The sequence below is a fragment of the Odocoileus virginianus genome, chromosome 26 (genome assembly GCF_023699985.2).
Source record: "Odocoileus virginianus isolate 20LAN1187 ecotype Illinois chromosome 26, Ovbor_1.2, whole genome shotgun sequence".
In the NCBI taxonomy this organism is placed as follows: Eukaryota; Metazoa; Chordata; class Mammalia; order Artiodactyla; family Cervidae; genus Odocoileus; species Odocoileus virginianus.
In genome coordinates, this window is record NC_069699.1 from 36,616,023 (window position 1) to 36,642,123 (window position 26,101).

General features: G+C 38.4%; 1 long non-coding RNA gene across 2 annotated transcripts in view; it reads right to left on the bottom strand.

The window, feature by feature from the left end:
- Window positions 1–26,101, bottom strand: part of LOC139031249 (uncharacterized) — a 251,906-nt gene that overhangs the window by 19,840 nt on the left and 205,965 nt on the right. The gene's annotated exons all lie outside the window — the stretch shown is intronic.

A 26,101-nucleotide genomic window follows, 5' to 3' on the forward strand; every position in this document is an offset into this window, starting at 1 on the left:
TTGTGATCCACACAGTCAAAGGCTCTGGCATAGTCAATAAAGCAGAAGTAGATGTTTTCCTCAAACTCTCTTGCTTTGTCAATGATCCAACGGATATTGGCAATTTGATCTCTGGTTCCTCTGCCTTTTCTAAATCCAGCTTGAACATCTGGAATTTCATGGTTCACATACTGCTGAAGCTTGGCTTGGAGAATTTTGAGCATTACTTTGCTAGCATGTGAGATGAGTGCACCTGTATGGTAGTTTGAGCATTCTTTGGCATTGCCTTTCTTTGGGATTGGAATGAAAACTGCCCTTTTCCAGTCCTGTGGCCACTGCTGAGTTTTCCAAATTTGCTGGCATATTGAGTACAGCACTTTCACAGCATCAACTTTTAGGATTTGAAATAGCTCAACTGGAATTCTATCACCTCCACTAGCTTATTCATAATGATGCTTCCTAAGGCCTACTTGACTTCACATTCCATAATGTCTGGCTCTAGGTGAGTGATCACACCATCGAGGTTATCTGGGTCATGAAAATCATTTTCGTATAGTTCTTCTGTGTATGTTGCCACCTCTTCTTAATATCTTCTGCTTATGTTAGGTCCATACCATTTCTGTCCTTTATTGTGCCCATCTTTGCATGAAATGTTCCCTGGTATCTCTAATTTTCTTGAAGAGATCTCTAGTCTTTCCCATTCTACTGTTTTCCTCTATTTCTTTGCACTGATGGCTGAGGAAGGTTTTCTTATCTCTCCTTGCTATTCTTTGGAACTTTGTATTCAGATGGGTATATCTTTCCTCTTCTCCTTTGCCTTTCACTTCTCTTCTTTTCTCAGCTATTTGTAAGGCCACCTCAGACAACTGTTTTGCCTTTTGCATTTCTTTTTCTTGGGGATGGTCTTGGTCACTGCCTCCTGTACAATGTCATGAACCTCCATCCACAGTTCTTCAGACACTCTGTCTATTAGATTTAATCCCTTAAATCTATTTGTCACTTCCACTGTATAATCGTGAGGGATTTTATTTAGGTCATAACTGAATGGCCTTGTGGTTTTTCCCTACTTTCTTCAATTTAAGTCTGAATTTGGCAATAAGGACTTCATGATCTGAGCCTCCGTCAGCTCCTGGTCTTGTTTTTGCTGACTGTATAGAGCTTCTCCAACTTTGGATGAACTCCCCAGGTTGATAGGTGCCCCGTATACTACTGGAGATCAGTGGAGAAATAACTCCAGAGAGAATGAAGAGATGGAGCCAAAGCAAAAATAACACCCAGCTGTGGATGTGACTGGTGATGGAAGTAAAGTACAGTGCTGTAAAGAGCCATATTGTATAGGAACCTGGAATATTAGGTCCACGAATCAAGACAAATTGGAAGTGATCAAACAGGAGATGGCAAGAGTGAACACTGACATTTTAGGAATCAGTTAACTAAAATGGGTTGGAATGGGTGAATTTAACTCAGATGACCATTATATCTATTACTCTGGGCAAAAATCCCTTAGAAGAAATGGGGTAGCCCTCATAGTCAAGAAAAGAGTTTGAAATGCAGTGCTAGGATGCAATCTCAAAAATGACAGAATGATCTCTGTTTGTTCCCAAGGCAAACCATTCAATATTACAGTAATTCAAGTCTATGCCCCAATTACTAAAGCTGAAGAAGCTGAAGGTGAACAGGTCTAGGAAGACCTACAAGAAAGACCTTCTAGAACTAACACCCCAAAAAGATGTCCTTTTCATTACAGGGGACTGGCATGCAAAAGTAGGAGGTCAAGAGATACCTGGAGTAACAGGCAAATTTGGCCTTGGAGTACAAAATGAAGCAGGTCAAGGGCTAGCAGAGTTTTGCCAAGAGAAATGCACTGGTCACAGCAAACACCCTCTTCCAACAACACAAGAGAAGGCTTTACACATGAACATTACCACATGGTCAATATTGAAATCAGATTGATAATATTCTTTGCAGCCAAAGATGGTGAAGAAATCCTTAGGGAAGAAAAATATCTGGATACTAATACTTTCCCTTCCCAGTTTCAGTATGTTCAACATTTCTAATTGATTGGGGAGGACCTGAATGAGGCCAGTTGAGTAAAAAAAAAAAAAAAAAAAAGGCACCTCTCTCCAAAGGTGAAAGTAACTCTCATTAGGGTGAAGTCTGAACTGATAATGCGGACTCTATATGTAAGTCTGCAAAAAAAATATCTAAAATTTAGAAATAGGAAAGATGTTCCTGAATGTTATTTAGTTCAGTGTTAGATTGACTTTACACTGTCAGGGACATTTCATCACTCATAGGAGGAAGAGATTTCGTATATTTTTATCTGATAGGATTTAGCCAGATGAAATTAAATTCTATCTGGTAGAACAGAGGACCATAAAGGGTACGCTTTATGATTTTGTTGGACATTAATCAATTCTGCAAAAAAAAATTGAGGTAAAATTCATACAACAGAAAATTAACCATTAACTATTTTAAAGTGTGCAATTTAGTCAAATTTAGTATGTTCAGAATCTTGTGCAACAGTCTCCTCTGTCTAGTTCTAGAACATTTTCATCACCCCAGAAGGAAACTCTGTACCCATTAAACAGTAAATCCCCATTCCACCATGTTCCCATCTCCTGTCAACCACTGATCTGCTCTCTGTCTCTGTGGAGTTTCTTACTCTGCATATTTCTTTTGTGTCTAGCTCCTTTCATTTAGTATGTTTTTGAGATTATCTATGCTGTAGCATGTATCAGTACTTCATGCCTGTTTATGACCGGGTAACCTTCCACTGTACGTTTAGCTCACATTTTGTTTATCCATTCATCTGTTGATGGACATTGGGTTCTTTCCACCTTTTGGCTACTGTGAACAGTGGTATTGTGATCATTCTCATATAAGTATTAGTTTGAATATCTGTGTTTAATTCCTTTGTGTATATACCTTGGATTGGAAATGCTAGATCATGTAGCAATTTTATGTTTAAGTTTCTGAGGAAGCACCAAACTGGTTTCCATAGTGGCTATCGCATCTTACATTCCCAATGACAATAACAGGTGTTCCAATTTCCTCATATTCCTGTCAACAATTATTTTCCTTTTCTAAGGGTTGTGACCAATCTAGAGGATGTGATCTCATCGTGGTGTTAATTTGTATTACTCTAATGACTAATGACATTGAGCATTTTTCTATGTGCGTGTTGGCCATTTGTATGTCTTCTTTGGAGACATCTTTTCAAGTCCTTTGTTATTTTTAAATTGGGTTGTTTGTCTTTCTGTTGTTGAGTTTATAAGCATTCTTTATATATTCTGGACATTAAATAAACTCCTATCACATATATGATCTTCAAATATTTTCTCCCATTTTGTGGGTTGTCTTCTCATTCTCTTGGTAAAGTTCAGTTTATTTTTGGTTATGTTTGTTGCTTGTGCTTTTGGTGTCATATCTAAGAAAACATTGTCAAATCCAAAGTCATGAAGATTCACTCCTTTGTTTTCTTCTAGGTTTTATAGTTTTAGCTCTTCAGGTCTTTGATCCATTTTGAGTTCATTTTTGTGTATGGTAGGAGTCAAAAGTCCAACTTAATTCTTTTGCATGTGGGTAATCAGTTTTACCAGGATCAATTTTTGAAGAGACTATTCTTTCTTCATTGAATGGTCTTGGCACCTTTGTCAAAAATCAATTGACTAGAGATGTATAGGCTTGGTCAATTCTATCCTTATTTATCTCCGGACTCTGTTTATTTGGTTCTTCCTCCAAAGATTCTGATGTGATTGACCTGGGACTGGCATCCACTCTGTTCTTTTTTCTGAGCTCCCCAGGTGATCCTAACAGTACTTGGTGTTGACAATCTCTGTCTTAAGAGAAGTTCTACTGAAACCACTTCTGATCTAGTCTCTTTGTTGCTTCAGGATTCTCACTAGGAAAAGTGGATGTGATTGGGTGTTGCTGGAGAGAGAGAATGTTTGGAGACTAGTCTTATGTTGACTGTGAGCTTAGGTGAGACAAACACTAGGAAAAAGGGACATTTCTTATACATCTTCTCACTATTGTGGCTCCTTTGTGTTTAAGAAAACTAAAACCAACTCCTTGTCACATGCCACAAAAGGGTAACACAGTCTAGTGTCTCCAAAATAATAAGTAAAACAGCACCGTACACCTGAAGTCTATCAGATGATAAATACATTATTAAACAAAGAGTAATGAAGGGATGGACAGCATAAAAGTAGGGGTTTCGGGAGAAGACGCTGGTGACCTTGGCAAGCTGGTGAGGGAGATATTTTGATTACAGTGGTGCCTTCTCTGCTTTTTCAGAAAGAAGTGGAAATACAGAGGATTGCACTTAGAATGATTTGGTGACACAGGGAAAGTCTCTCACATTGTTAGTCATTTTTTCCCGTGTTACTTCTTACATTTGGAGCCTCTCTGACTTCCTACACATCTGTTCTTTGGACTAATTCCTCATTTCCGCCTCTTCCTTCTGAAATAGGCTTATTTCTATGAGGCAGTTTTGTGTAGGGGCGGGATATACAGGCATTGGAGCCAAACTGCCAGGGATTGTAGCTCAGCTGTGCTACCCTCTAAATATGAGCTGGGCAGGTTACTCAGCATCTTTATTTCCTCACATATATAGAATCCTCTTTATTGAATTATTGTGAGCTGGTAAATAATCTGCCTGCCAATGCAGGAGACGCAAGAGATGCAGGTTCAGTCCCTGCATTGGGAAGATCCCCTGGAGAAGGAAATGGCAACCTGCTCCAGTAATCTCACCTGGAAAATCCGGGGACAGAGAAGCCTGGTGGGCTATCGTCCATAGGGTCGCAAAGAGTCGGACATGACTGAGAGACTGAACGTACACACACAGACACACACATTAAAGCACTTAAAATATCACTTGGCTTGGAATGAGTGCTCCATACACCCTAGCTATTTCATTATTATATTGTTATTGCCCAGGAGTTAGACCCATCAGCTGGAGTAGCAGTGAGGTACAGAGATCTTCAGGACCATAGAGGAAGGCTGTGAGGATTCTGAGTGAAACCATGGAGGATATGTGGTCTTGAAGACAACAGTGAGAAATTCTGCACAAAGAATGACTTGCACAGAGGTATATTGGATGGATCTGGCATCTGCTTTAAACAACCAGGTAAGTAGATTATATCTCATTCCTGATTGGCCTGACAGATGTAATTCCCCCTTGTAAATGCAACTCTGTTTTGGGATGGGAAGCAGGCTGCCCCAGTGGGGATTTCATTTGCCATTTCCAGCTGCCTTGTCTCCAGTACCTTCGCAGACTACAATGGGTGACTCAGGAGCTTTCCTTGTTCACATATCTGATACCTCGGCTGCAATAATGTAGCCATTTTCTAAGCTGTGTCGAAGAGGTGGATAACACCTGACCTTTCCTATTTGCCCCGTTTCTGCTCAACACCTGATCTGACCACAGACTACTCTATCTCCCAAAGCAAAACAGAAGTATGGAAGTACGTGATTTCAAGGTGGAATTTTCTAGCTGATTTATGGACCTACGTTCTTTCCATCTTTCTGCTCTGCCATTTCCAGTGTATCAGTGACAGTGTTCGTTCAAAGGTATAAGAAAGCTCCTACAGGAGCAAAAAGCAACAGCATCAAAAAGCAGGAAGAAAGATTTCTTTCAATCATTTCTTTCCTCATCCCAGAAAATATCCCCCTTTCAGTCCTACTGGACAGGGCTGAGTTACAATACACGTTAACTTCAAAGAGGCTCAGATATGAAACATCTGGATTTTCAGCTTCCCTTGGAAAACAGGAAGACTCTGCGGGCAAGAAAGAAGGGTAGGAAAATGGCTGTTAGGTTGGCAGCTAAAATTGTCTGCTTTTTGACACAGTGGTAATTGCACTTTTTGTTACCTAATCACTTTACATTTTAGTCGACCACACTTGAGCAGGCTGGCATAGCTTATTGGGATAAAATGAATTTGCTTAAAGATGTTTCAGTCTGCAAGCAAATCCTGTGTCTCTCACTGACCACTCCAACCAAGTCCTGATTCCATGTTGCTCTGACTAGGGAGCCCTATGTGTGTTCCTCCTTCATGCTTCTGTGGAATTTGTGACCTCCTGAGCCAATTTAATTTAATTAATCTAACAAATGACAGCACAGGAGAAGTTTGCTTTTCTGCCGCAATGCTCAGGAGGTAACTCTGTATTTGCTTATTTTTTTTTAAGTTTGATTAAAAATTCAATAAAACAAACAGGTTACAATGTATAATTATCATTAATTTCAGAGCAGATTGTTTTCATGTACTTATGAAAAAAATACTCCAGTAATCTTATCTAGCCTTGGAATTTAGAGGTAAATTCACTGAAGAATTCCTCTTTGTTTTTATTCAAGATTCTGCTCTGCCCTAATATTAGAAAATTTAACTTATGTTTCCATATTTTCCACCTTTTTGATCAATTGTTATTTGTGCAAATAAAAAATATTGTTTAAATTATATTATATTTTCTGGGGATATTTTCTGGGATGAAGAAAGAAATGATTGAAAGATATCTTTGACACTGTTGCTGTTTGCTCCTGTAGCAACTTTCTTATACCTTTGAACAACACTGTCACTGATACACTGGAAATGGTAGAGCAGAAAGATGGAAAGAACCTAGGTCCATTTAAATGAAACTGTATACCTCACTCAGAGCAACAGTGACTCAGGACTTAGTTGGATGGAGTGGTCAGTGAGAGTCCCAGGATAAAGATCTGTTTAAATCTTTAAATAGAAAATATTGTTTAACAATGCATGTTCACTGCAAGAAGGAACACAAATAATATAAAACTACAGAAAGTTAAAAGGAAAAGTGCCCCTCTCTCATCTGCATCCCTTGTACCCCAGCCAGTTCTCCATCCTGAAAGTCCCCTTCACAGAGCTGCCCACAGCTAATAATTGAATTTTTTGATCTGTGCAAGTCGCTCAGTCATGTCCAACTTTTTGTGACCCTATGGGCTATACAGTCCATGGAATTCTCCAGGCCAGAATGCTGGAATGGGCAGACTTTCCCTTCTCCAGGGGATTTTCCCAACCTAGGGACTGAACCCAGGTCTCCCACATTGAAGGTAGATTCTTTACCAGCTGACCTACCAGGAAAGCCTAATTTTTGATCTAGGCCTATACAAATATATATATGCATTTACAGACATGATTTTTTTAAAAACAACATTATGTATTGTTCTACAACTGTTTTTATTAATTTACCAATATATCCTACTCAGCTTTCCATATGCATATGTATAAATTTATTTAATTTATTATCAAATATTATACTCATATAATGTACCTTTTGCAATTTTCAGAGTATTTTTATCTTCCACTCCCCCTTTTTTTCATAGAAAAGAACTCCTCTTGACTAACACTATAATGACTCTTTAAAGAGTTTTAAAAATGGCTCTAATAAACTTTAACAATACTAAAGTCTTGATAGAACATAACCTTCTTTAGGAAGGAATTGGATAGAAGAGGACTATGATTTTATAATGATGATGGTGATGATTATAACTCCTACTTGTGTTTATACATTTTAAGATAATCTTCTATAAAGAATCTCATTTAAACTCCATCTAATGTTATTTTTTTCTAGAAGTGCCTGCAGATTCTCCTGATAACACTATTTTTATTGTAATAAAGTTTTACAGGCTGAGCTGGGAACAGCATGATAATGTTGTTATTGCTACCCATGCAATCATTATTTAATAAAGATGAAAATTATTAGCTCCAACATTGCTCCATGCCCAGCCTTACCCAGCTTTGAATGAAGGTTTCCTAACTATATCCTGCTGTTTCTTATTTCTATGCTTCAAAATACATGAGGGAACAAGGACAGAATTAAAGGGAGAAAGATAATTTTACAGCTATAGGTCTAATTTTTAATATTCCATCACAAGAAATGGCATAAAAACTAGGCCAAAATATTTAGTAAAGATGTAGAATAACAGCACTACCAACCACCTTGGTCTGATTAATAATAGGATACTATACAAGGAAATGCAGAATGCACATTCTTTTCAAGGTCTCACTATACATTCTTAAAAATAGACTATAAGCTAGGTCATAAAACAAGTCTCAATAAATGTACAGAAAATTAAACCATGCAAAGATGATTTCTGACTGCAGAGGAATTAAATTTAAAATTAATAACAATACAATATCTAGGAAAACATTGAATATTCAAAAATTAAACAGCATACTTCTAAATAATTCATGAGTCAAGGAAGAAATTACAAAGAAAGGTAGAAAATATTTTGAACTATATGATAAAAAATATGTAACAGGTATTTGTTACTGACTGGATGAAGCACAAGCTGGAATCAAGATTGCCAGGAGAAATATCAATAACCTCAGATATGCCACACTTACCACACTTACGGCAGAAAGCGAAGAAGAACTAAAAAGCCCCTTGATGAAAGTGAAAGAGGAGAGTGGAAAAGTTGGCTTAAAACTCAACATTCAGAAAACTAAGATCATGGCATCTGGTCCCATCACTTCATGGCAAATAGATGGAGAAACAATGGAAACAGTGAGAGACATTATTTTCTTGGGCACAAAATCACTGTGACTGGTGACTGCACCCTGAAATTAAAAGACTTTTGCTGCTTGGAAGAAAAGTTATGACCAACCTAGACAGCATATTAAAAAGCAGTCTGTATAGTCAAAGCTATGGTTTTTCCAGTAGTCATGTATGCATGTGAGAGTTGGACTATAAAGAAATCTGAGCACTGAAGAATTGATGTTTTTGAACTCTGGTGTTGGAGAAGACTCTTGAGAGTCCCTTGGAGTGCAAGGAGATCCAACCAGTCCATCCTAAAGGAAATCAATCCTGAATATTCATTGGAAGGACTGATACTGAAGCTGAAACTCCCAACACTTTGGCCCCCTATGCAAAGAACTGACTCATTTGAAAAGACCGTGATGCTGGGAAAGAGTGAAGGTGGGAGAAGGGGCTGACAGAGGATGAGATGGTTGGATGGCATCACCGACTCAATGGACATGAATTTGAGTAAGCTCCAGGAGTTGGTGATGGACACGGAGGCCTGGCATGCTGCAGTCTGTGGGGTCACAAAGGGTCAGACATGACTGAGCGACTGAACTGAACTGAACAGGTATTTGTAGGATGAAACCAAAACAGCATTTAGGAGAAAAGATAAAACTTTAAATGTTTATATCAGTGACCAAAGGGCTTCCTTCATAGCTCAGTTGGTAAAGAATCTGCCTGCAATTTAGGAGACCATGGTTTGATTCCTGGGTTGGGAAGATCCACTGGAGAAGGGAAAGGCTACCCATTCCAGTATTCTTAGATTTCCCTTGTAGCTCAGCTGGTAAAGAATCTACTTGTGGTGTAGGAGACCTAGGTTCAATCCCTGGGTTGGGAAGATCCCCTGGAGAAGGTAAAAGTTACCCACTCCAGTATTACGTCCTGGAGAATTCTATGGACTGTGTAGTTCATGGGGTTGTAGAGTCAGAGATGACTTTCACTTTCACTTTTCCTCAGTGACCAAAAATTATATGTTTACAAGTAGCTAGACTAAAGAAAAAAGGGGGATCTTCCTTGGTATCTCAGTCAGTAAAGAATCTTCTTGCAATGCAGGAGATCTGGGTTCAATCCCTGGGTCAGGAAGATCCCCTGGAGAAGGGAACGGCAACCCACTCCAGTATTCTTGCCTGAAGATTTCCATGGACAGACAATGAGGTCACAAAGAGTTGGATATGTCTGATTGATTAACACACACACTAAAAAAGGGGGGAAATAAAAAAGATAAGGGATCAGTAAAATAAAAACAGATAAAGAATAAGGAGAATTAACCAATCAAGAAGTTGAGTCTTTAAATCGATCAACAAAATTGATGACACGCAAGCTAGAATGATCAATGGAAAAACAAAACACAAATCATCAACATCAGGATTTAAACGTGTTTGTTACAGATCCCACAGGCAGTAAAAGGATAATATAATATTATAAATAACTTTATGCCAACAAATTCAACAGGCTGGATGAAACTGGCAATTTTATGAAAAATACAATTTACCTAAACTAATACCTATACTAATACAAGACAAAAATAGTTTTATTTCTCTTAGAGAAATGAAATACATTATCAAAGTTCTTCCCACAAATAAAACACTCCCTAAGCCCAGATGATTTCACTGGTGAATGGTATCAAACACTTAGGGAAGATACAAAACCACCATTACACAATCTCTCTCAGGAAAGAGGAGAGAATACATCCTTACTCATTTTATGAGGTCAGCATAACCTTAATACTCAAACCCGAGAGAGACATTACTTAAAAAAAGTTACAAATCAATATCCTTCAGAAACGTTGATGCAAAAATTCTTATCAAAAAATAAGCAAATTGAATGTGACAATATAAAAAGGATCAGATATCATGACCAAATAGGGCATTTATATGCTAAAGTGAAAACGTGAAAGTGTTAGTCGCTCAGTTGTATCTGAACGTTTGTGATCCAGTAGACTGCCAGGCTCCTCTGTCCATGGGGATTCTCCAGGCAAGAATGCTTGAGAGGGTAGCCAATCCCTTCTTCAGGGGATCTTCCCAAATCAGGAATCAAACCTGGGTCTGTTGCATTGCAGGCAGATTCTTTACCATCTGAGCCACCGGGGTTGCAAATAAAAAATAAAATTTAAATTCCATGTACAGTAGTGCTCCCAAACATAAACTTCTTGAAAATCTACTAATGCTATCCAAGACTTTTACAATGAAAATATTGCTGATATTTTAAAGACCTAAATAAATGGATATACAAATACCATGTTCATGGGTTGTAACATTAAATATTGTTAGGATGTCAATTCATACCAATTCATCTATAAATTCAACATGATCCCAGTTTAAATTTGTCTTCTTTTTAATAGGAATTGACAAACAGTTTTTTAAATTAAATGTAGCTGCATTGGAGAAATCTCTTTTGATCTCTGCCCATTTTAAATTTTATGTATTTATTTATTTTGGGCCGTGCTGGGTCTTCGGTGCTGTGTTCAGGCTTTCTCTAATTGTGGCAAGTGGGGGCTACTCTCTCCTTGTGGTAGGCAGGCTTCTCATTGCAGAGGCTTCTGTTGTTTTGAAACACAGGCTGTAGAGTGCACAGGCTTCAGTAGCTGCAGCAAGCAGGCTTAGTAACGGGCTCACAGGCTCAGTAGTTGCATGGGCTTCATTGCCCCGCAGCACTTGGAATCATCCTGGACTGGGGACCAAACCCATGTCCTCTGCATTGGCAGGTGGGTTCTTAACCACTAGACCACCAGGGAAGCCCAGTTATCTGCTTTGTTGCTGTTGTTGTTGTTGTTGAGTTGTATGAACTGTTCAAGTACAAATGTTTTTAATAGAATATGCTGAACTGGTTAAAGTACAATGATCATTTCATACTTATACAATTTCAACTTGAGAAAAAAAAAGAAATATTGGGCATCTAACCCACTGAGCATGTGGGCAGGACTCTATGGTGATAACATCAGAAATGTAGCCAGCTTGTTTTCTTTCCAAGAGCTGTGTCCAGAACCCTGGGACTCTGATTTCCATCTAACACATGGGGAAGTTCCCTGGAGGTTATTCAGTGTATTTGGTTTTATATTAAGGAATTACTTGGAATCTGCCTTCAGCCAATTCTAGATTTAATTATTCAAGACCAATATTGCTTGCCAATTGACATCTTTGTTTATATTGAATCTGATGACTCCCATCTTTGATTGCGTGTGACTTTCTTCGTTTTGTATTATGTATCACTCAGTCCTTCAAGGTAAAGTAGAGAGACAACTTTCAACACTTAAGGTGAGCTCCTCAGTTCTGGGTAGCATCAGCCAAAGGATTTTTATATCTTGCCAATTCTCTAATTCTTTATGCTTAATTCATTGCCTCGTGGGTTTTTATAAACAGGTTTGGTAAATCTAAAAGGTCATCCACTTTCTCTCCACAGAAGTTGCAAATTGGTATTGGTCCATGTTTGAGTATCTCCAACCAGTCTTCCTATCCAAACTTGTTTATTTGCAATGACATCTGGCCCAGTTCAGTGTCCACTGAGATTATTCATAATGACTTCTGAAATCATCTGTTTTTTTGATTATTTATCTTCAGGAAACTTCACAGCATACTATTGAAGTCATCTAGTCGATGTCTGTTTTTCCATTCTTTAAGTCATTAAGAATAGCACTGAAACAAGTGTGAGAAGATTTTCCCATCCGGGGAAACAAAGATGCTCCTGATTTTCTGCGTTTCTCATTTTCACATTTTTCTGACCAAGGAGATTTAAACAGTGTGAAAATAATCCAAAACAAATAATCTGGTCAAAATAAATCAATCTAACAGTGACTCGGAGGGTGATTGTGGGGTACATAAATGGGATAAATGCAATAAATTCCCTGATTCAATTTCACAGGTAGCACCTAGCTGCAGATGGTCTATAGATGGTATCCACCAGTCAATGTTTGTTGAGCACCTGTAACATGTGGAGTTAAGCACTATGAGGATTCTGGAGATGAAAAAGGCAAGTTTCCTAGACATATGCAAATCAAGCAAGGAAGTATATGATACAGATCAATAGAGATGCAAGAATTAATGCTATTGGAGCTGAACAGAGAAAGAACCCTACAAATTGCTAGGCTTTAGAAGATTTCACAGAGGAGCATGGTGTTGGACCTGGGCCTTGAAAGATGGATAGTTCCACAGCAAGGAAGGATATGCCTGATGGATGAAATGGCACATGAAAAGGCCTAGGATTTGGGAAGTCAGAGGGTGTTAAATCCATCTGTCGCAGGCTTTGTGCATGCTCTTCTGGTGAGCAAAACTTCAAAATGCCAGCTATTCCATTCATACTGGTGAAGAGATAGGAAGCAATTGATACACTTGACCAAGAGTCATCTCTGTACAGAGGCCATCTAGGGATTTCTTAAAAAAAAATTAAATAATTTATTTGGCTGTGCCAGGTCTTAGATGTAGCAAGCTGGATCTAGTTACCTGACCAGAGATCGAACCCAGTCCCCCAGCTTTGGGAGCATGGAGTCTTAGACACGGGACCACCAGGGAACTGTCTAGGTATTTCTTACTGGAGGTAGTGGAAATTATTTTCCAAAGAGTAGCTTACTAACTCAGCAGAATCCAATCCATATGAAAAGGTTTTATCTTGCACATGTATCCAAACGGTTGGTTCAGACAGTAAGGAATCTGCTTCAATGTGGGAGACCTGGGTTTGATCCCTGGGTCCGATTCCTGGGTCAGGAAGATCTTCTAGAGAAGGGAATGGCTACCCACTCTAGTATTCGTGCCTAGAGAATTACATGCACAGAGGAGCCCGGCAGTCTACAGTCCATAGGATCGCAAAGAGTTGGACATGACTTAGCGACTAACACTGAAGACATACACTGGTCGTGTTTCCTTTCTGTTGAATAGGGTTGAGGGAATTAGGGCATGATATTGTTTGATGGAAGTAGGGTCTTATTAGGTTAGATCCAAAGGTATAGGGCTTACCAAAAAAAGAATTTCATACAACTTTGATGACTGATGCTTGACATAAATATCAACCTTGAGAATCCCAACATTTCTTAATTATGTTTGGATTAAGCTAATATTAAGAGTAGGTTGCAAATGTTGTATTCACTCTATGAACAGTAGATGCAAATATTAACATGTGATATATATTGAGTACTAAATACATGCAAAGTGCTGAGACAAGAGTTCACATGCATTGTTTCAGTCCTTATAACAGAATATTAAAGTAGATAATATCATTTCTATCTTACCTTTGAGGAAGTTAGTGCACAATTAATTACCTTGACCAGGGTTTTATAGCTGGTAGGTAAAGGAGCTATGATTTAGACCTAGGCAGTATGGCTCTACTGGTCTCAACTGCTAGGCTTAGTACAATGGGGATAATAATGCTGTATTTCTCATAGCATCGTTATGATCATTTCAAGAGTTAATGCACATCAGTGTCTACTTCAACATCTGCTGTTTCTGTTCAGTTCAGTCGCTCAGTCATGTCTGACTCTTTGTGACCCCATGGACTGCAGCATGCCAGGCCTCCCTATCCATTGCCAACTCCTGGAGTTTACTCAAACTCATGTCCAATGAGTTGGTGATGCCATCCAACCATCTCATCCTCTGTCATTCCCTTCTCCTCCTGCCTTCAATCTTTCCCAGCATCAGGGTCTTTTCAGATGAGTCAGTTCTTCACATCAGGTGGCCAAAATATTGGAGTTTCAGCTTCAGCATCAGTCCTTCCAATGAATATTCAGGATTGATTTCCTTTAGGATGGACTGGTTGGATCTCCTTGCACTCCAAGGGACTCTCAAGAGTCATCTCCAACACCACAGTTCAAAAGTATCAGTTCTTCGGCGCTCAACTTTCTTTATAGTCCAACTCTCACATGCATACATGACTACTGGAAAAACCATAGCTTTCACTAGACAGGCCTTTGTTGGCAAAGTAATGTCTCTGCTTTTTAATATGCTATTTAGGTTGGTCGTAACTTTTCTTCCAAGGAGCAAGCATCTTTTAATTTCAGGGCTGCAGTCACCATCTGCAGTGATTTTGGAGCCCAAGAAAATAAAGTTTGTCACTGTTTCCATTGTTTCCCCATATATTTGCCATGAAGAGACGGGACCAGATGCCATGATCTTAGTTTTCTCAATGTTGAGTTTTAAGCCTACTATGTATGGAGGTTCATGACATTGTATAGTAGGAAGGGATCAAGACCATCCCCAAGAAAAAGAAATGCAAAAAGGCAAAATGGTTGTCTGAGGAGGCCTTGCAAAGAGCTGTGAATAGAAGAGAAGTGAAAGGCAAAGGAGAAAAAAGGAAAGATATACCTATTTGAATGCACAGTTCCAAAAAATAGCAAGGAGAGATAAGAAATCTCTTCTCAGCAATCAGTGCAAAGAAATAGAGGAAAACAATAGAACGAGAAAATCTAGAGATCTCTTCAAGAAAATTAGAGATACCAAGGGAACATTTCACGCAAAGATGGGTACAATAAAGGACAGAAATGGCATGGACCTAACAGAAGCAGAAGATATTAAGAAGAGGTGGCAAGAATACACAGAAAAACTGTACAGAAAAGATCTTCACAATCCAGATAATCATGATAGTGTGATCACCAACCTAGAGCCAGAAATTCTGGAATGCAAAGTGGGCCTTAGGAAGCATCACTACCAACAAAGGTAGTGGACGTGTGATGGAATTCCAGTTGAGCTATAGAAGTTGATGCTGTGAAAGTGCTGCACTTCATATGCCAGCAAATTTGGAAAATTCATCAGTGGCCACAGGACTGGAAAAGGGCAGTTTTCATTCCAATTCCAAAGAAAGGCCATGCCAAAGAATGCTCACACTACAGCACAATTGCACTCATCTCACATGCTAGTAAAGTAATGTTCAAAATTCTCCAAGTCAGGCTTCAACAGTACATGAACCATGAACTTCCAGATGTTCAAGCTAGATTTAGAGAAGGCAGAGGAAAGAGAGATCAAATTGCCAACATCCACTGGATCATTGAAAAAGCAAGAGAGTTCTAGAAAAATATCTACTTCTGCTTTATTGACTATGCCAAAGCCTTTGATTGTGTGGACCACAACAAACTCTGGAAAAAATTCTACTGCTTAGTAACTACTCAATAAAAAATAAAAATTATTAATGGAAGGTGAAGTTACTCACCCAGAGTTGCATGTGGCCAGACTCACTAAAGAACACCATCCTTTTAACCCCTAAAATACTGTACAGATATTCTCGACTTTAGTGTAATTATGTCATCTCTAGTTGATGCTGTTTTGTTTAATTTTGTTTCAGAAAACTTAACTTGTTGCAATATTTGACCAGCCAGTAAAAGTAAAACTTGAATTTCATACGTTCAGTTTCAGTTCAGTTGCTCAGTCGTATCTGACTCTCTGCGACCCCATGAACCGCAGCACACCAGGCTTCCCTGTCCATCACCAACTCCTGGAGTTCACCCAAACTCATGTCCATTGAGTTGGTGTTGCCATCCAACCATCTCATCCTCTGTCAACCTCTCCTACTCCTGCCCTTAATTTTTCCCAGCATCAGGGTCTTTTCAAATGAGTCAGCTCTTTGTATCAGGTGGCCAAAGTATTGGAGTTTCAGCTTCAGCATCAGTCCTTCCAATGAACACCTAGGACTGATCTCCTTTAGGACTGGTTGGATCTCCTTGCAATCCAAGGGACTCTCAAGAGTCTTCTCCAAAACCACAGTTCAAAAGCATCAATTCTTCGGTGCTCAGCTTTCTTTATAGTCCAACTCTCACATCCATACATGACTACTGGAAAAACCATAGCCTTGACTAGATGGACCTTTGTTCGCAAAGTAATGTCTCTACTTTTTAATATGCTATCTAGGTTGGTCATAGCTTTCCTTAAACATGTACAAATATAAACACAATCATTGTGATGTGCATTTTTTAAAAAATGCCATATTCCTAGCAGTATAATTCACAATAGACAAAAGGTGGAAGCAACCCAAGTGTCCACTGATGAATGAATAGATAAACAAAATGTAGTATATACATACAATCCTATCATGTGCTACAACAGAGATAAAACTTGAGGACATTAAGTGAAATTAAACTAGTCATAAAAGGACAAATACTGTATAATTCAATTTATAGGAGGTATCTAGAACAATGAAATTCATAGAGACAGAAAATGGGATGGTAGCTGCCAGGACTGGGGGAGGGGAAGTGGGGATTTATTGTTTTAGTTTTAGAAGAAAAAAGTTCTGAGGATAGATGATGTTGATGCTTACCCAATGATGTGATTGCACTCAATGCCACTACACTGTACACTGGAAAATGGTTACAATGGTAAAGTTTATGATATGTATATATGATTTAAATGTAAAAAAAATCTATACAGAGAAACTGAAATTCCATATATTCAGACAAATTTTAAGAGCTTCATGGTCATCACAAGAAAAATGAGACATTTTTGAAGACAGGTATAAGTCATTTCCCTTTTTTATGCATTGTGACTGCAACTTGATAAAATTTTTGTTTATTTTAAATATTGAAACATATTAACTGAAGCCTTCAGTATTCAGCAGCCGAACACCGGATTTCAGTAATCCTCTTCTCTGCTGTTTTTCTGATGTTCTTATTTCTAAAACATAATTCTCCTGGGGAATGTATTACTCCCTTTTAGCAGATGAACAGTGTCTATAATTTAAATATTCAAAAATCTGAGGTGACTTTGGAGTGGGAGGACACAGTAGGGAGATGCTTTTATCTTGGGGACACCATATTAAGAATAAATTGGATTCTCCATTCCCTTCTGGAAAAGGGTTGGGAACTAATAATTTTTGAGCACCCATTAGCATCCATGGTTTGAGTGACCATGCTGGGAACTTTATACTTGCTCTTGCATTTATCCTTATAGGATAGGGATAAAGAAAATATATTGAATTATAAGAGATCGCAGGTGATTTCCTCCCCCCATTTCTAAAAGAGGAAGGCTGCTGCATTGGTTAAGGAGCTACCTCTGTAGTACAGGGTCCAGATGTTCCACAATGAAAAGAAAACCAAGAGATGGAGAGACTCATCTACATCCTTGACGCCTTGATGTCTTGTGCCAAATAGTTCTTTGTTTTGGAGGCTGTCAGATGCATCATAGGGTGTTTTATCGGCACCCCTGGTCCCTACTTGAGAATCACAGATATACATGTTTAAGGATTGAGACCTGGAGGGTAGAGGGAGCATCACCAGGTGATGAAGTGGTGATGAGGACAATTTTAGGGAGTAGAAAGATAAAAAGGACAATTTTGGAGCCACTGCTACAGATTTTTGAGAAAATTTTTGAGAAGTTATTAACAAATTTTCTTCTTTATAATCTTCTTGAAAGTTTGCATCATGATTTTACTTGCTCTGAATTGTGATTTTGATCTGGTTGTGTTTCTTTGAATATGAGTCTGTGTTGAAACTGGACCACACAGTAGGGGTTTGTGTAGATTTTGTATGAGTTACACTCATAGCAGTCTTTTAAATTCATGGAATCCCCTTTCTTATAGACAATGTCCCGAGCTTGCTGAAAGGTAAGACTTCACCTCATGCCATTCTGCCTTCCTCTTCCCTTTGCCTTCACAAAGGGAATATTTCATTTTCTCAAGATTTAAAAAGACTAGTATGAAAAGACACTTTTTTTTCCTTTTTTTAAATGATGACCTTACATTCAGAGGTAATTTAACATCTAACCACCCCTACATATATACAGTGGAATATATAAAAAAGAATGAAACTGTGCCATTTGCAGAGATATGGATGGACCTATAGACTGTCATACAAAGTGAAGTAAGTCAGAAAGAGAAAAACAAATATGATATATTAATGCATATATATGGAATCTAGAAAAATGGTACAGAAGAACCTATTTGCAAAGTAAAAATAGAGAACAGACTTATGGATGCTGAAGGGAGAAAAAGATGGGTTGGGATGAATTGGGAGATTGGGATTCTCACGCATACATACTATTATGTCTAAAATAGATAACTAATGAGAACCTACTGTAAGCACAGGGAACTCTACTCAATCCTCTGTAGCAACCTAGATGGGAAGGAAATCCAAAAAAGAGGGGATACATGTGTTTGCATAGCTGATTTACTTACTGTACAATAGAAATGAACACAACATGGTAAAGCAACTATGCTCTGATCAGAAAAAAAGCTAACCATCACATGATTCAGAAAGGTATGTCTGCAAGATTTTAGTGGTGCTGTAACAAACTACTACAAATTAAGCGAGTTAAAACAGTACAAATATTTTCTTACAGCTCTGGAGATCCACAATCAGTCTCAGTGTACTAAAATCAAGGTGTTGGCAGGGCTACCTTCCTTCTGGAGAATATAGGGGAGAATCCATTTCCTTGTCTTTTCCAGTTTCTAGAGGCTGTGAGCTTCCCTGAATTATGACCCTGTATCACTTCGACCTCTCTTTTTCTCATCTTATGTACTTATCTCTTTGACTTGCCTGTCTCCTTCTTAATGAAGACACCTGTGATTACTTTGGGCCCACCTGAATAATTCAGGACAATCTTTCCATTTCAAGACCCTTAATCGCATCTGCAAAGTCTTTCCTGCCATGCAAAATAGCATATTTGCAGGTTCCACAGACTAGCATGTAGACATCTTTGCGAGCTGTTATTCTGCCTTCCACAACAAGGGTGTAAGAACATGTACACGTAGTCTCATTCTGATAACATGCTTGAATTATTCCATACTGACTTGATATTTTTTAATGTGAAATTCTTAGGCATAGCTGACATTTAATTTTTGCATTAGAAAATGGATAAGGATTAATCAAATTACAATAATATTGATGGAGATACTGAGAAGAGTTTTAAATATTAACTCAAATTCCTCTTTAATTTCATTCCTAGTATCTAATTACCAAGCCCCTCAAAAAGAAAGCTGTGACTACAGCACATTCAGTGGTCCTCATGAAACTTACAACTGGTCTTCCTGAAACTTACAGCATATCTAATAGTTAAATACGTGGGATAAATCAACTTTCAACAGATTTAAAAGTGTCACCTACCCAGCACAGTGCCTGGCACAGAGTAGTGGTCCATGAATGTGGCTTAAATGATTAAAAGATAGCATGGTTACATCTGTTTTTATTTATGTTGAAATATGTTGGAAAGAGATGAGATTGAACGTTGTTATGTCATGTATTATGTATTTGGAGATAATGCAATGTGACCTGCACCATCTAACTTCTGGTGAAGCTCATGGGTTGGGTGTATCAGGGTTAACGACATTTCATGTCACTTCTTCCTTGTCAATATACTCAAATTAGTTTCTCAGAGGCGTCTTCTGAACTCATTTTTGTATTGTGCTTGAAAACTTGCTTTTTTGGGGAAGTTCAGCTATGGGCTGACAGTGTATGAGTTAAGAGCATGGGTTTGGCATCAGACTGAGGATGTATTTAAACGCTCCTTAGGCCACCTGCTGAGAAGCAGCAAGCCCATTCTGAGCCTGTTTTCTAACCTGAAAGGGATGATCATAGTGCCTATTGAACTGTAGGGTTATGGTGAGGATTCAAGGAGAACTGTGTGAAATGCAGAGTCAGTGCCTGGCTCACAACGACCACTTAGTAAATGAGTTAATATTCGTCAGATTGAATTATTAATATTACCTATTAACCAGCAATATTGAGGAAAGGGGCTTCTGTACTTTCCTGTATCCATGACTATTTTGAGGAAATACTTTGGGGAGAGCCTATCCTTCCTCCTAGAGGGAGGTGGGTGGGGAGTGGATGTTTAATGGCTGTAGGATTTTCTTTTTGAGGTGATAAAAATATTTTATAACTAGAAAGAGGTGGTGGTTGTACAGCATTGCAAATGTTTTAAATGCCACTGTATACTTTAAAGTGGTTTAAATGGTAAGTTTAAAGGTATGTACAGTTTGCCATAATTAAAAAAAAATACCATGGGACAATCTGAAAGTCTTATTTCTTCTGAAATTTAGGAAACATAAATGTGAGGGAGTGTAGAGATATTTACATAAGCATCATCTGGAATTTGAGGCTTTTAAGCTAAGAAAATTAAAAGTTAAAAATTACTTATAATATTCCTCTAATGCTCCCTTATTTTTTCTATTGAAGTCAAATAAAATCAAATATTTTATTTAAAAACTATTGAATCTATCTGATTTTAATAAAGTATTTTTCAAATGATTTATTTATCTATATAGCCAACCTTTCAGTGTACATACATAGAAAAATGTCCATAATATTGCTCACCTGATGTAAACAATAATAATCTCTACATGGTGAAATTTAGTGTGATTAAAATAAACTTCCTTCTTTCTTTCCTGCATTATTTAGATTCTTTACATTGAACACATATCATTCTTTGTGAACATCATTTTGTGATTTTTCTTGAGTCAACCAACTAACCTAGAAAGCAAACATGGAAAATGGGGGCAAATAAGCCAAGATGTGTGTGTGTGTTTGTGTATGTGCTGAGTTGTGTCCAAATCTCTGCGACCCTATGGACTGTAGCCCACCAGGCTCCTCTGGCCATGGAATTTTCCAGGCCAGAATACTGGAGTTGGTTACCATTTCCTACTCCAGGGGATCTTTTTGACCCAGGGATCAACCCTCCATCTCTTGCATCTCTTGTATTAGAAGGCAGGTTCTTTACCACAAGCACCACCTGGGAAGCCCCAAGTCAAGATGTAGTGGCAATTAGTTCTGGGGTAAGTATTGCTCATTATTATTTCTTTCTTTGTTCTTTTTTGGGGTACTTTTTAAATTCCCAAAGCAATAGTTTAAAAATGCATAACAGAGAAACATTAGGAAAGTTGTCTAATGTCAGAAAGCTGCTAGGGGTGGAGATGGTGGGAGTTCAGAATCAGAATTGCTTGCCTCCAAACTCAGTTCTCAGCCTTGAGTTAGCCTTGCCATAAGTAATATGGTTTTATTTTTCAAAAAATTAACCTGTCTTTTTCCTCCTGGATTCTCACTACTGACTGAGTCCTGCTTCTGTCCTTCAAAACGCCAAGACTGCAGAGGAGGGTATCGTCTCCGCCACCTCTTAAGAACATGAAGAATTTGATTAATTTCCAGGAAATTATCCACCTGCTACCGAAATGCCCGGGGATGGAGCATCTGCTCTATACAGGGCACAAATAAGAAGCGCTGCTCAGAGAACCTGAGTCTGAAGTTGTTGTGAATTAGCGTCCAGTAGCCCGCAGCAAAGGGGGATTTCTGGTAATAAGACATTAATTTGTTCATTTATCTGTTTACTCACTGTTTGTCAACTTCTTAGGAACTATAAATGTTTGATGTCTGATTGTCACTAATGTGCTCCTTAAGACATTTTTGGCTGCATGAAACAGAAGCCACGTTAAACTAAAGAAAATGGGAGAGTTTATGACAGAAGTACTGAGTGACTTTTATAGCATGCAAAGAGAGAGACACATCTGAAACAGGCACAAAATGGAACGAGAGAAGGGTTGCGGTGGTTTAAAGCAAATGCTCTGAAGACAGATTGCGTTTGAATCTTTGCTCTGACACAACTCTGATCTTGAACAGTTTACTTAACTCAGTGAGCTCACCTGAAAAAATGGATATAATAGCAGCTTCCTCAAAGGTGATTCTTAGCAGTAAGCAGTGATGCACACGAAGGACTTATCAAAGAGCCTGCTACTTACTAAGCACTCAGCAACTATTTGTTCTTTGAATTCTTCTTATTGTAGTATGTGACTGTAAGCTTGATTTCTTAACTTTCCAGTTTGTATGGTTAAGAATGACCACTCAGTCCTACTGATTTTTATAGGTTTCTGCACTAGTCACAGGGAAGAAATTACCTTGACATTCTCTTAGTTTCAAAGTCAAATTTCTAAAGATGAGCCCTTGACTTGTTGGAATGGACATGCATTTCAGGCCTAATAAACTAAATCTAAAGGTTTGTATAGTGAAAGCTATGGTTTCTCCAGTAGTCACATACGGATGTGGGGGCTGGACCATAAAGAAGGCTGAGCGCCGAAGAATTGATGTTTTGAACTGAAGTGTTGGAGAAGACTCTTGAGAGTCCCTTGGACTGCAAGGAGATCCAACCAGTCCATCCTAAAGGAGATCAGTCCTGGGTGTTCATTGGAAGGACTGATGCTGAAGCTGAAGTTCCAATGCTTTTGCCACCTGATGCAAAGAGCTGACTCACTGGAAAAGACCCTGATGCTGGGAAAGATTGAAGGCAGGAGAAGAAGATTGAAGATCAGCAGAGGACAAGATGGTTGGATGGCATCACTGACTCGATGGACATGAGTTTGAGCAAACTCTAGGAGATGGGGAAGGACAGGGAAGCCTGGCGTGCTGCAGTCCATGGAGTTGCAAAGAGCTGGACATGACAGAGTGACTGAACAAGAGTGGGCAGGGCTAACCAGAGTTGCCAGGAATCCGGCGTGGTAACCAGGTGGATAGAGAAAAGGGGTCAGGTGGTGGACACTGGCCAGACAGCCTGGTATACGATATGTCAAAGAAATTCCCTTTAATATGTTACTTTTTGGTGGTATTCAGTAGGAAAAGGGAAAAATGAAGCAAACAAAAAAACCAAAAAAAAACAAAACAGTCTTTGTTTTATCTTGGTTGTTCAAAGAATATCTCTGTGAATTCTTATCTTTCTTCTTAAAAACAAAACAAAATAGTGTTCTTGGATTAAATATTTCATGAAGGAGACTGCAAATTTCCATGGAGATGATAGAGGAAATTATACACTTGTTCTTTTTCTTCTTCACAGCCCGTGCATAGTGAATGGACTGAGGTATTAGCCTCAGCTCTTTTTTCCACAGTGAACTAAAATGTTTTAACAAAATGTGCCATTTTATAAGCAATAATAGACTTTTCTACATGCTAGTGTTAAAATCTTTTCATTGTAATAAAGTAAACTTTTCTAAAAATCAGGCTACATTTGCTTGTCAAGTAAAATGCCCTATACCGTCTAAGCTTCGAATCTGGATAATTTTATTCAGCTCTGTGGGTTTTTAAGGTTCTTTTAGTCTGGTTTCAGCTTCTGTTAATAATTAACTAGATTAGAAGTATCTGTTACTTGCAATTATTTGGTTGCAAGTAACAGCAAGTCCAATTTGAATTAGCTTAAACAATAAAGGGAATTTACCAGCTTATTTAACTGAAAAGTAGTACTGCAAACTTCAGGTATAGATTGATCTAGTAGTTCACTCATAGCACTAGGGGCCTAGTTTCTTTTTGTTTCTCCATATTGTCCTTTCCATCTTCACTTTCCTCCCCCCCTCCTTTTTCTTTCATATTTCCTTGGCCATGACACACGGCATGTGGGATCTTAGTTCCCAGACCAGGGATTGAACCCATGACCCCTTGCATTGAAGCACAGAGTCTTAATCACTGGCCCGCCAGGGAAGGCTTTTCATTTAAAGATGTCCACAAAAGGCTGGAAGCAGGGATACGGCCCACACTTTTCTGTTTTAGCAGAGAGGAGAAAGAATTATTTTAGTAGCTTCTCCAGAAAAGAGAGGACACTTCTTTCTCAGAATTCCTCCAAAAAACCAGTCTCTCCGGCTGGGAGAAGGAAGCACAGGTTGAACAGCCTGTCTTTAGATTCTTAGGAGAGTTCAATTCCAGCCAAACCTCATGACTGAGAAGTTTGTGGGTTTGTTTTTGTTTTTAAAGAGAGAAGACTAGAAGGTATGTGGAGAAGGCAATCAAAATATGTTCTCTCCGAACTGCCTCTATTTCAAGGCATATTCATTTCATGGTCTTCCCCAGATTGCAATGCAATACACCTTTTGGCAAGTTTTGGTGAGTGTGGTCAGATGTCTGGCTTTAGTTAGAAAGCAGTCATCCACCAACCTATTTTAGACTGCCTTAGAGATAAAGTGCTTCCCAGGTGGTGCTTGTAATAAGGAATCCGCCTGCCAATGCAGGATATGCAGGAGACGTGGGTTTGATCCCTGGGTCGGCAAGATCCCCTGGAGGAGGAAACGGCAACCCACTCCAGTATTCTTCCCTGAAGAATCTCATGAACAGCGGAGCCTGGTGGGCTACAGCTCATGGAGTTGCAAACAGTTCTACACGAATGAGCACACACACAAAGAGCCCGATTAAGAGGGTGGGCTCTAGCTTTTCCTATTGAAGACATCCATCAGAGAGATAAGATTAATCTTAATTCATTAAAGAACTATCTTTGTGTTTAATGAAATACTATGCAGACCTGTTTTTATAGTTTGAATGGAATCATGCTGAGACTCTTTATTTTGGATTTAAAACAGTTCCATCCAGACTTCCAAGCTATGTCCTCAGAATAGAGCTACTAATTATTTAGGCATTGGTGAACATTAGCCTCATTTCATTGTCCATCAATAGATAAATTTATGGTGATGCCTGAATTGCTTGAAATTATATATATTAGGAATGTCTGTAAAAAAAATGTTGAAGGGTGGGCAAAACATGTAATAGAGGCAAAAAAAAAAAAAATCCATTTGGATGAAATTCAGAGCCTGATTATTTAAACGATGTGCTTTATGGCCTTCACTGGTTCTCTTTGAACAAATAAAGTAAATTTGAATATCTGAAAGTGTGCAATTATCAGAGGAAAACACGGATATGTCAAGGTAATTATTCCCTTTATACTAATTATCCCTGGTGACCTGAATACATGTAGGGATCTAACTTTTTTTCCTCTTCTTCATTTGTCTTATACAAGCTTTTGAGATATTCCTGGTGTTAAATGCTTCCCCAGTGCCCGGATAAGTCTATTATTATTTCTGGTGAGCCTGAATATTGATATAATTAAAGAAAACTATGAACTCTTATTAATTTAGGAAATTAACAAGAAGCATCATTTCACTTTGCTCCAAAATATCCCCAAAAGTTTTATCTCATTTTTCTCACATGAAAGGGCAAAAAAAAAAAAAAAAGTAAAAAAGACACTTAGGAAAATAGTTCAGTTATTTTTTATGTGAAGCTACTTTTCAGCTTTTTGCTGTCACAGCTACCTTTGGCTGCCATCCTTAAAACTCTCTATGATTTCTTATTCATTCAGATGAATGCATAGCTTTTCTTGAAAACTGTTCACATATTTTTTTTCTTTTTGTATTTTCTGTTTTTTAAAAATATGATAGTTAAAAAAAATATGATAGTTAAGTATACCTGTGTAACAAAAACCGAATGTTTTTTAAAAAATTATTGTAGTTTTAAGGATAAAAAGACACAGTTTTTAAATTATCCTGTCCTATTTTGTGTTCAATTTTATTCTGGAAGTGTTGCTGAATCACACAGGTAGAATGCTGACTGCAAACCCAGGTGAAGGCTGGCTTGTAGTTAGAGACTCTCAGGGGAACTTTTTCCCTGCTCACCCAGAGCTGTTTTCTTCTGATTCATTTCAGTACACAGGTTTATTTCTCCTTGCTCCTTGCACCAAAAGTACAGCCTGTTTGGGTCTCTACTTTCTACACCTTCACCTGGTACACCAAATTAGCACCCCTCTACACCCCCAGCCCCATCCCTTCAGAAACTCATTCTGAACAGCTTTCATTGCCAAAAATCAGTGTCTATAGTCTCAGAAGAATGTTTCCCAGGAACCCTGCTTTTCTGTTCTTGGCCTCTGGAGAATCTGTCTTTCCATTCCAG